The sequence below is a fragment of the Cornus florida genome, unplaced genomic scaffold (assembly GCF_030987335.1).
Source record: "Cornus florida cultivar Cherokee Brave unplaced genomic scaffold, ASM3098733v1 CherokeeBrave_3.0.0_Hap2_Chr03, whole genome shotgun sequence".
Lineage (NCBI taxonomy): Eukaryota > Viridiplantae > Streptophyta > Magnoliopsida > Cornales > Cornaceae > Cornus > Cornus florida.
Window position 1 is genome coordinate 30,489,839 of NW_026775573.1, and position 11,869 is coordinate 30,501,707.

The following is an 11,869-nucleotide window of genomic DNA, read 5'->3' on the forward strand; positions in this document are numbered from 1 at the left end:
TGTCTTTTTCCGTTCGATTTGTTCTTTCTCGTGGCTGGTTCGACTGGTCGTTTGATTTGGGGTTTATTGTTTTCCTGGCTGCCGGAGGTTGTTGTCTCTGTGCGATGGAGTGCCTTTTGCATGGGATGGGCTATCCACTGGGTGATGATCTATTTGTGTCTGTTTTGTGCCATCTCTGTTTTCACTTGGAATTGGATTTGGTTTGGCACTCCCGTTTTGGCGCTGTTGTATTGTTGCGCTTGTTGTTGTGACCAACGATGGCTTTACGTCTTTTCTTTGTGGTTTGGATGTTGCCCTATGATCGACGGTGGGAGGTCTGGCTTGCTTGTCGCTATGTCGTCTTGTACGGTGGTTTCATCTTTGGTGGGATTACTTTTCGCTGATGTCAGGGATGACGTTGGGCCAGGCTGTTCTGGAAGCTTTGTTTGGCTTCCTGTGGGACCTGTTTCGTGACTTTGGTCTTTGGTGGTTTAAGGCGATGCAACCGATGATGTCATGTATGATGTTTGCCCCCGATTATCGTGCTGATATGTTTAGATTGTTGTGGGGCCTCAATCTTGACTTCGCTCTAATGTTGTTTAAGGTGGTGCAGCAGATGTGTTCTATCGGTTATCAGCTAGCATTGCTTGTGGGGGTTACTACTCCTACAGTTACTAACACCTTTTAATCCTTGTTATTGTCAAGACTATGATTTTGGCTTGGGTGTTAGTTTCTAGCTAGCTTTTGACTTTTGTTTTTGTTGTTGTGTGTGGTTCTTGTTTGGATGTTGATGACTGTTAATGCTTGATCCTTGCATACAGATGCTGTATGGCGTTCTTTTCTTGCCAGGTTAAAAAAAAAAAATAGTACAATCTAATCATTTTTATTAAATGTTATATATTATGATATTTCTTTTTTTTTTTTTTTTTTTTTTTTTTTTTTTTTTTTGCATTAATGTTATATTCTAATAGTATTTTGTTACATTATTTTTTAGGAGTTTCTTTAAATTTCAAAATCATGATTTATTACGGAACTGAACTGGTCTTTTATTATTCAATTTGGTTCCAGGGTCCACGAGTTTGGTTCCAAAATTTTAAGAATTGTTTGAATTGATTCAATTTTGATTGAGCTTCAAATCGTACCAAATCGTACTTTATGCACTATTAATGAATAACACGTATGCACTATTAACATTACAACAACTACCCCACACGGTCACACCACGCTAGGGTTACAACTTGGGCGGGCTAACCCAGCCCAACCCAACCCCAACCCATAAATTTTGAAATTTGGACATACAATTCACAAATTGGGTTCATGTTTGGGTTGGGTTTTGTCAAAACCCAGACATATTCGGGTTAGGCTTGGGCTCAACCCGAACCCAACCCAAAACCTAAAATAAATAAATAAAAAAAAATAAAAATTTCTCCTTTCTCTTTCCTCTCTCTTCTTTCTGTTTCTCTCTCTGCCATCGGCGTCGCTCTCCCTCAGCCGCCGCCGTCCCTCCGCCTCTGCTGCCAAATGGTGTATAAATATAAATTAATATATAAACTCACGCACACAAACATATATACACACAAGGCAAACTAAAAATTGGGTTTTAAAATAAAAACATGGATTGCTAATCTGTACATGAAGATGTCTCTATTATCACCAAGATGTTTCTTACAGAGAAAACAGGCTTTTAAGAAATGGGGTTGGTGGTGTTCTTCAAATCTACCATTAAAGAACCTTCTAGATTTCGGAGAAAAGAAGGAGAGACTTCTCAGAATACTTTTTCTTTATGAAGAAGCTGTGGTGTGATATATATTTTTAATAATAATATAATCAAATATATATAATATAAAAAAAAATCAACTTGTAAACCCGACCCAACCTGTTCGAAAATATTCGATCCGGATTATGACCACAACCTATGTTGGGTACAATTCGGGCTGACCCAACCTAATCTGATTCGGGTTGAGGTTAGGTTGGGGCTGGGCTGGGCAGGGTTGGGTCAACCCAACTTGCAGCCCTACACTACACCACTCGACATTAAGCACATCCAGCCCGTTGAAACAAGTGCAGAAGGTTTAATGTTCAAACTTGTTGAGGACAATGCTTGTGAACTTGTTTATTTGTTTGAACTTTTGAGTAAAAAAGAAAAGCAAAAACTTGCTTTTCATAAATATTCTTTTATGATAAATAAAAGCACATTTCTATATTTTTTTCCCTCAAATTTGATTTTTTTACTAAGAGGTCTCTACTACCTTGTAAAGGTAAATATTTGTTATTTGTTTTTAGGGATAATTTCACTCACACCCTCTGAAGTTTGGCCAAATATCAGCCTACAACATCTTTCGAAAATAACTATCACTCACGTTACAAACGTTTGTTCCGTTTTTCACTCACATTTTAAAAGTTAATTTACAGGTTTGTCAGACCACTTTTTACATTTAAAAAAATATTTTTACCCTTTGACTTTGGTTTGACCTTGACTTTGGTTTACCCTTATTTTTTTAATTTATTTTTTTACAAAATATTAATATTAAAAGACAATATGGCCCCTTAAAAATTTGTTAATTTACAAATTATATTATATATATAGGCAGACATATATATACTTTAATATACACACACAGAGACATATATATCTATATTATTATTAAATGTGCAAAGTGTTTTAGTGTTTCAGTATTTCAGTATTTATTTATTAATTGATATAAATTCTATAAAACTCAAAATTACCTAATAAAATTAAAATTAATTCAAATTAACAAAATATAAAAATAATTTAATTCAAATTACAAAGTCCCACATTAGTTTTAAATAAAAATAATTACATGAAAGCCTCTTATAAAACTATAGAGTTAAAAAAATAATAATCACACCTTCTCGACCTTTTGGCTAAGATCAAGTGTAGTACTAAATTTTTTTGGGTCGGCCTTTTGGCTGACCTTTCTTGGTCTTTTGGCTAAGATCGAGTGTATTATTACTTTCTCGGCCTTTGTGCAAAGAGTTTCAGTATTTATTTATTAATTGATATAAATTCTATAAAACTCAAAATTACTTAATAAAATTCAAATTAATTCAAATTAACAAAATATAAAAGAGTTTAAGTCATAATAAAGAGAGCAGTTTAATTCAAATTACAAAGTCCCACATTAGTTTTAAGTAAAAAGGATTACATGAAATCTTTTTATAAAACTATAGAACTAGAGAAATAATAATCACACCTTCTCGGCCTTTTGGCTAAGATCAAGTGTAGTACTACTTTCTTGGCTTTATTAAATGTGTAAAGTGTTTAAGTGTTTCAGTATTTCAGTATTTATTTATTAATTGATATAAATTCTATAAAACTCAAAATTACCTAATAAAATTCAAATTAATTCAAACTAACAAAATATAAAAAGAGTTTAATTCAAATTACAAAGTCCCACATTGGTTTTAAAAAAAAATGATTACATGAAAGTCTCTTATAAAATTATAGAGCTAAAAAAATAATAATCATACCTTCTCGGCCTTTTGACTAAGATCAAGTGTAGTACTAAATTTTTTTGGGTCGGCCTTTTGGCTAACCTTTCTTAGTCTTTTGACTAAGATCAGATGTATTACTACTTTCTCGGCCTTTGTGCAAAGAGTTTCAGTATTTATTTATTAATTGATATAAATTCTATAAAACTCAAAATTACCTAATAAAATTCAAATTAACAATATATAAAAAAGTTTAATTCACAATAAAGAGAGCAGTTTAATTCAAATTACAAAGTCCCACGTTGGTTTTAAGTAAAAAGGATTACGTGAAAGCCTCTTATAAAACTATAGAGCTAAAGAAATAATAATCACACATTCTCGGCCTTTTGGCTAAAATCAAATGTAATACTAAATTTTATTGGGTAGGCCTTTTGGCTAACTTTTCTTGGTCTTTTAGCTAAGATCAAGTATAGTATTACTTTCTCGGCCTTTGTATAAAGAGTTTCAGTATTTATTTATTAATTGATATAAATTCTATAAAACTCAAAATTACCTAATAAAATTCAAATTAATTCAGATTAACAAAATATAAAAGAGTTTAATTCACAATAAAAAGCTCTCATTAATTATTATATCCCACGATATAAATTCTATAAAACTCAAAATTACCTAATAAAATTAAAATCAATTCAAATTAACAAAATAAGTATTTATTTATTAATTGATATAAATTCTATAAAACTCAAAATTACCTAATAAAATTAAAATTAATTCAAATTAACAAAATATAAAAAAAACTTTAATTCAAATTACAAAGTCCCACATTGGTTTTAAGTAAAAATGATTACATGAAAGACTCTTATAAAAGTTTCAGTATTTCAGTATTTATTTATTAAATGATATAAATTCTATAAAACTCAAAATTACCTAATAAAATTAAAATTAATTCAAATTAACAAAGTATAAAAAGAGTTTAATTCAAATTAAAAAGTCCCATATTGGTTTTAAGTAAAAAGGATTACATGAATGTCTCTTATAGAACTATAGAGCTAAAGAAATAATAATCACACCTTCTCGGCCTTTTGGCTAAGATCAAGTGTAGTATTAAATTTTTTTGGGTCAGCCTTTTGGCTAACATTTCTTGGTCTTTTGGCTAAGATCAAGTGTAGTACTACTTTCTCGGCCTTTGTGCAAAGAGTTTCAATATTTATTTATTAATTGATATAAATTCTATAAAACTTAAAATTAATATAAAAGAGTTTAATTCACAATAAAGAGTTCTCATTAGTTATTATATCCCACAATAAAAATTCTATAAAACTCAAAATTACCTAATAAAATTAAAATTAATTCAAATTAACAAAATATAAAAAGAGCTTAATTCAAATTACAAAGTCCCACATTGGTTTTAAGTAAAAAGGATTACATGAAAACCTCTTATAAAACTATAGAGATAAGGAAATAGTAATCACACCTTCTCAGCCTTTTGGCTAAAATCAAGTGTAGTACTAAATTTTTTTGGGCTGGCCTTTTGGTTAATCTTTCTTGGTCTTTTAGCTAAGATCAAGTGTAGTACTACTTTCTCGGCCTTTGTGCAAAGAGTTTCAGTATTTATTTGTTAATTGATATAAATTTTATAAAACTCAAAATTACCTAATAAAATTAAAATTAATTCAAATTAACAAAATATAAAAAGAGTTTAATTCAAATTACAAAGTCCCACATTGGTTTTAAGTAAAAAGGATTACATGAAAGCCTCTTATAAAACTATAGAGTTAAAGAAATAATAATCACACCTTGTCGGCCTTTTGGCTAAGATCAAGTGTAGTACTAAATTTTTTTAGGTCGGCCTTTTGGCTACCCTTTCTTGGTCTTTTGGCTAAGATCAAGTGTAGTACTACTTTTTCGGCCTTTGTGCAAAGAGTTTCTATATTTATTTATTAATTGATATAAATTCTATAAAACTCAAAATTAATAACCAACCAAGCAGGAAAAGCAAAATACAACATAACCTCTCCTAATTTGAGAACCCCCAAAGCTCTGAAACTTACCACATGCTTCCACGGTAACAAATTACTAAAGTATAATAACAGTAATTACTTAATAAAATTCTAATTAACAAAATATAAGAAGAGTTTAATTCACAATTCAAATTATACTATACTACTCTCATTAATAAAAACATATTCATAAAAAGAGTTTAATTCATAATAAAGAGTTTATTTATTATATATCTCACAATCAATAAAGAGTTTAATTAAAATTCAAATTATACTAAAATTTAAAACATATAATAATTAATTTTTCTAACATAATATTTATTAATTGATATGTAAAATAAAATAATTTTTCTAAAATTCTACCACAAATTAGCTTTTATTATGAGTTTCTTAATAAAATTAAATCTAATTACACAAGGTGTGACGATCCTGGTTTTCTAGGCCAGCGTGTTCTGTGATGAACCGAAGCTTAACCCGATAGCAGATCCAGATGAGGAAGCAAGAAACAAGTCAACGGTCTCCCAAGGTACAACACACCTCTAAGACACTTTGATGACCTTCCATGAGATCGTGGAACTCAATGAGAACTGAAACGGAAGCAAAATATCAGAAAAATAACAATCAAGCCCCCAGGGGCAAAATAGTCATTTTACATGGAATGACGTCCCTAGAATGTATATCATTCCCAAAACACATTCGCAACTTCCCATGAAGTCACGGAACTCAAAAGAATGTAGCGGAAGCGAATTACAAAAAAACCGAATAAAAATAGCTCCAAGGGCAAAATGGTCATTTCTGAAAATATAAAATCGGGTGCTACCGAGCACACCATTGGGAAGACAGCAAAAAATTAATCAAGTTAGACTCAAGAATCACTTGATTCGGAGTCCGGATGGAAGAGAAAATTCAAAACAAAGTTTTGACGTCGCCGAGGCCGTGAATAGTAACCTGGGCAAAAATGCTGAAGTGCCATTTTGAGGTACTAAACAACGTTTTTTGGAAAAACACAAAGAAAAAACCCCCCTTAAAATAATTTTTCCAGGCTGACCATGTTAAAAGAAAATTTTATTTTTGACGTAAAATCCCCAAAATGCCCCTACAACAGACTTGTTCAAATAGTGCAAATGCGCACAGGAAATCAGATTTTGGCACGGGGTTTTCGAGTCCGAGATGACATTTTTCTGAAAAATGTTATGAAGAAACCCCCCCTAAAATCATGTTTTCTATGTGAACATATCAAGATCGGAATTTATTTTTCAAAGGAAATTCCCGAAATGGCCCTAAATCAGAACTGGACAAGAGGGCAAAAGTTGCTACAGTGACTATCCTGATCTGAGAGCGGAAACGGGCTAGAAGATGAATTTTTCTGGAAAAATACGAAAAAGAAACCCCTTCTGAAATCGAGTTTTCTACATGAATTGCGAGAGAATTAAAAAAAAAAACTCACTGTAAAATGCACAAAATGCCCCTCCATGAAATCTGGTCATTGAAGGCCAAAAAGTTGCTAAATGCAAAATTGAATGCTGAACTTTGCGATGGATTTCCAATGCCAAAACAACATTTTATGGAAAAACATGAAAAAGAAACCCCCTCTAAAATTACGTTTTCTAAGCGACCATATTGAAAGAAGAAAATAAAACTGATATGAAAGGTCTAAAATGCCCCTAGATCAGATTATGCAACAAAAGTGCAAAATGAATCCCTAGGAGGCTCAATTTGCCAAGGAAGAGGTTTTTCTTGAAAACGATCATGCACGCAAACGTAACTTACCTATTAGGACGCGCTATAATGATTCATGGCTTAAAAATACCACCGATGCAAAATTTGACCCCCCAACGGCCAAAAGGGTGAAAATGCACATGAAATGGAAAATTTGAAAACTAAAATTTGAAAATGCTTTCAAATGACCATTTGGCCCTTGGTCACACTTCATACAAGATTAATGAGACCTAGTAGAGGTGTCGGAACACACTTTACACCACCTGATTTGAAAATGAACCCTTAAAGGCTCGGTTTCTACTATTTTAGCCCAAAAATGCAATATGTGAACTAAGATGCAAAAATGAAAACTAAATGGTGTTTGACCCTTGGTCACACTTCACATATAAAAAATGAATGCTAAAGGATGAATTACATACACAATGCACACACCGGTGCGAAAATGATATATTAAAACTCAAGTTTTCATGTTTTTCTCATTAAAGACAAAATTCTACATTTTTCAATATACATGGATTACAAATGAAGTTTGGCCATTGGCCACATATCATATACATAGAATGAATACTAAAAAATGTGCTTAAGCACATATTACAAGTTTGGAATATAATATACACATTTGACAAAAGACTACGATTGGCATTTCGAGCCATCCTTTACAAGAATTGAAACCTTCTGGTCTACAATCATCCGAGCAATGATGAACATCACGAACCAAGTCTTCGTACCTGAACAAATCCCCCAGTAACTTCGGGGTGAGTAAACAAGTTTACTCATAGAGAATAAGCATGCATCGACTCGATTTCTTTAGAGATTTTTACATTAACTTGCAACAATTAAAAATGGTCATGCCACCTAATGTTTATGTCAAGGGTTAGACTCAGGGAGCATCCTAAGCTACCTTAGATCATTTCTAGTATAAATCACATCGTCCATGCAATTCAACAATATAAAAGCATGTTATACAAGGCAACAAGATGTAGATTCTCAAGGCCATCAACTTAAAATCTAAAGCATTAAATTAACAGAAGTGGGTCATGCCACCTAACGTCTATGTTCAAACTGTATCTATAGGATCATTCCTAAGCTATATTAGAACATCAAAACACAATTTACAATATCGATGCAATTTTTAACTAACATTAGAACTTATAATACAACGCATCAAAACATGATTTTTCAAAGTTAACATCTTGAAACTTAAAATGGGAAATCATATATGGAATAACAAGTTACAACATCATCTAATTATCAACTTGAAATGAAATGCGAAATCAAACAAAGTGGATACTTGGACGTCACGCCGGATTAGACTGACACCATAGTTACTTTAAGGTTACTAGCCCACGGGTAACCTCCCTATGTGCGCACTAGACTATATAGAGGGACAATTCCCCGTACTAGAACCAAGTCCTAACTGTAGCCAAACAACGACATCCCTAAGTTTCTAAAATCAACAAGTTGTGCAACAACATATATATCAACATGTATATACAAGATATCAACTATCTACCATACACTACCGAATTTAGAAACGCATACAATATATACTCTAAGTCCACAACTATTATGGCATGACAAATGTCGAATCTTCAGAGTGCGATTCGTTACGCACTATAACAATATAATTCAATATTGAAAATATAAACTGAAGAATCCAATACAAGTTTAAAATCATGATTTAAATATACAATCAATGTCAAACACATGATTAAATCATTAACGCAATAAAAACGGAAATTAATTACATCACCTAATTAATTCCTCTAAGTTTCAAATCTCAATTAAATGACCCATAATTAACACATGTTAAACAACATAGCATGGTCATCACCTATATCCATTCTAAAACTCAATTAGGTTGTTAGAACAACAAAGTAAAACTTTAATTAAATCATGCTAATTTAAATTCCAAGGTTCTAAAACAACTTCTAATGGTTCCAAATTAATATATGCTAGTAAACAAGTCATGGTCATTACAAATATCAAGTTAAAAACTTAATTAAGCTAAGGGAACCATTAAATAGATTTTAATTAAAATCTCTAGATTTTTAGACTTATCCAAATGCTCTCAAATTAACATATGTTAGGAAACATGCCAAGGCCTATTGTAATAACACATTATAAGTTTATTTCATTCAAGTTACAACCATGTGAATTAAACTTTCACAAAAGAAAAATATTAAATAAAATTTGCAATTCTTATTCAAATGATGTCAATTTAATATATGTTAACAAGTATACAAAGGCCTAAATTACTAGCATGCCACACTTAAATTCCAAGTTGTTTATCATCATGAGGATTAAATCTTAAACAAAGAAATTAATTAAATGAAAGGTTTCAAAACCTAATCAAATATTCTAAATTTAATATATGTGAAACTACATGGCATGCACGTCAAGATATCAAATCGAAAATCCAATGGGATGAATATTGCACTTGGAGCAAATTAATTAATCAATTTAGTTAATTATCTATAGATTTTAAAACACCTCCGATTACTCTCAAATTCACCTATGTTACAGAGCATGCTAGGGCCTAATATAATATGGTAACACATATTAATTTCAAGCTAGTTAAGGTCACATGATTTAATATTTTATTCAAGATAAATATTAAATAAAATCATCAATACTTGTCCAAATGTGGTAGATTTAATATATGTCAATCAACATGTCAATGGGTAATATTCTATCATGCCACATGTTTAAACAAAATTATAATCAACCGGGAAAATCAAATCATTCACAAGAAAAATAAATAATAAAATCTCTAGATTTTGGGATTCAAGCATGTAATCAAGTTGTATAAGCATCACAAGCATGTAATATAGTAAGAAAGTAAATTATAACACCCCCTACCTCAAATCCCACCGAAAAAAAAGTGTTCCGAATCCGCCGAAACTTCTAGGTTTTGTCGGGGACAACACGATCTACATGAATGCCTAAGAAGGCCCATGAAAATTATAACTTGACCTCAAGCCCAAACTTAATAAATGGTCAGAAATGAATTCTAATAAGGAGGAATGGTAAAGCACGTTGAGGGGAATAATAAATGTAAAGGCCATAGAAATTCTACTAAGGAAATCAAGTGGAGGAGAAGGAGAAAGGGTGGCAGCCAAGGAGCTCCCATGGCAAATTTTATTATATATTTATATATAAAATACAGAATATAGAAGCTCTGCAAAATAGTTTTAATATTTATTTATTTATATAAACAAATTTTATTAAAAGTGCAGGGAGTTTTAGTATTTCAATATTTATTTGTTTATATAAAAAATATTTATTAAAGGATATGAAAAGAGTTTTTATTGAAAAAAAAAAAAAAAAACTCTGGAAAACTTTAAAATCTACCTCCTATTTATCTATTTATTATTATGAATTTTTTAATAAAAGAAAATCTAAAGTTTCAGTATTTATTTATTTATATAAAAAATATTTATTAAATGTTATGAAAAGTGTTTTCATAAAAAAAAAAAAAAAAAAACTCTATAAAACTTTAAAATCTATCTAATAAAATTCAAATTAACCTATTTATCTATTTATTATTATGAATTTTTTTTAAAAAGAAAATCTAATTTTCAGAGTAAAATACAAAAACTCTGCCAAAGTGTTTATTATTAAAAAATTCATAATAATAAAAGAAAATCTAAAATGTTTCAGTATTTATTTATTTATATAAAAAAATATTTATTAATTGATATAAAAAGAGTTTTTATCAATACTATTATTAAATGTCCAAAGAGTTTCAGTATTTAAGTATCTATTTATATAAAAAAAATATTTATTAATTGATATGAAAAGGGTTTTTATTAAAAAAAAAAAAAAACTCTATCAGACTCTAAAATCTATCTAATAAAATTTAAATTAACCTATTTATCTATTTATTATTATGAATTTTTTAATAATAGAAAATCTAATTAGGCAATGATGATTAATATAAAAAATATTTATTAATTTATATATAAAATAAAAATAATTTTTCTAAAACTCTACCAGAAATTAACTTTTATTATGAGTTTTTTAATAAAATTAAATTTAATTAGACAATGATATATTTAAAGAAAATAAAATAATTTGTATAAAATTCTATCATAAATTACATATTTTATTTTCAATAAAACTCTATCACAGTAGACAAAGATATAGTATTTAAAGAGTTTCTATAAAATTCTAACACAAATTACCTATTTATTTATTTATTAAGTGTTTTAAAAAAAGGAAATCTAAGTAGACAAATATTATTAATATAAAAAATTATTTATTAATTGATCTAAAAAGAGGTTTTAAAAGAGTTTCTATAAAATTCTAACACAAATTACCTATTTACCTATTTATTATGAGTTTTTTAATAAAAAAAATCTAATTAGACAATAATTATTAATATAAAAATATTTATTAATTGATATAATAACAGTTTTTAAAAGAGTTTATATTAAACTATAATACAAATTACCTATTTATTTGTTTATTATAAGTTTTTTAATAAAAAAAAATCTAATTAGATTAGAAAAACTGTACCGCAAATTACATATTTATCTATTTATTTTGAGTTTTTTTAATAAAAGAAAATCTAATTAGGCAACTATTGTTAATGTAAAAAATTATTTATTAATTGATATAAAAGTAGTTTTAAAAGAATTTCTATAAAATTCTAACACGAATTACCTATTTATTTATTTATTAAAATTTAATTAGAGAAGAATTATTAGTATAAA

The 11,869-nt window shown here is 29.2% G+C and overlaps 1 pseudogene; it reads left to right on the top strand.

Moving 5' to 3' along the window:
• The first annotated feature begins 4,498 nt into the window (after positions 1-4,498).
• On the top strand, positions 4,499-4,655 carry LOC132301815 (U2 spliceosomal RNA; annotated as a pseudogene).
• Positions 4,656-11,869: the final 7,214 nt, after the last annotated feature.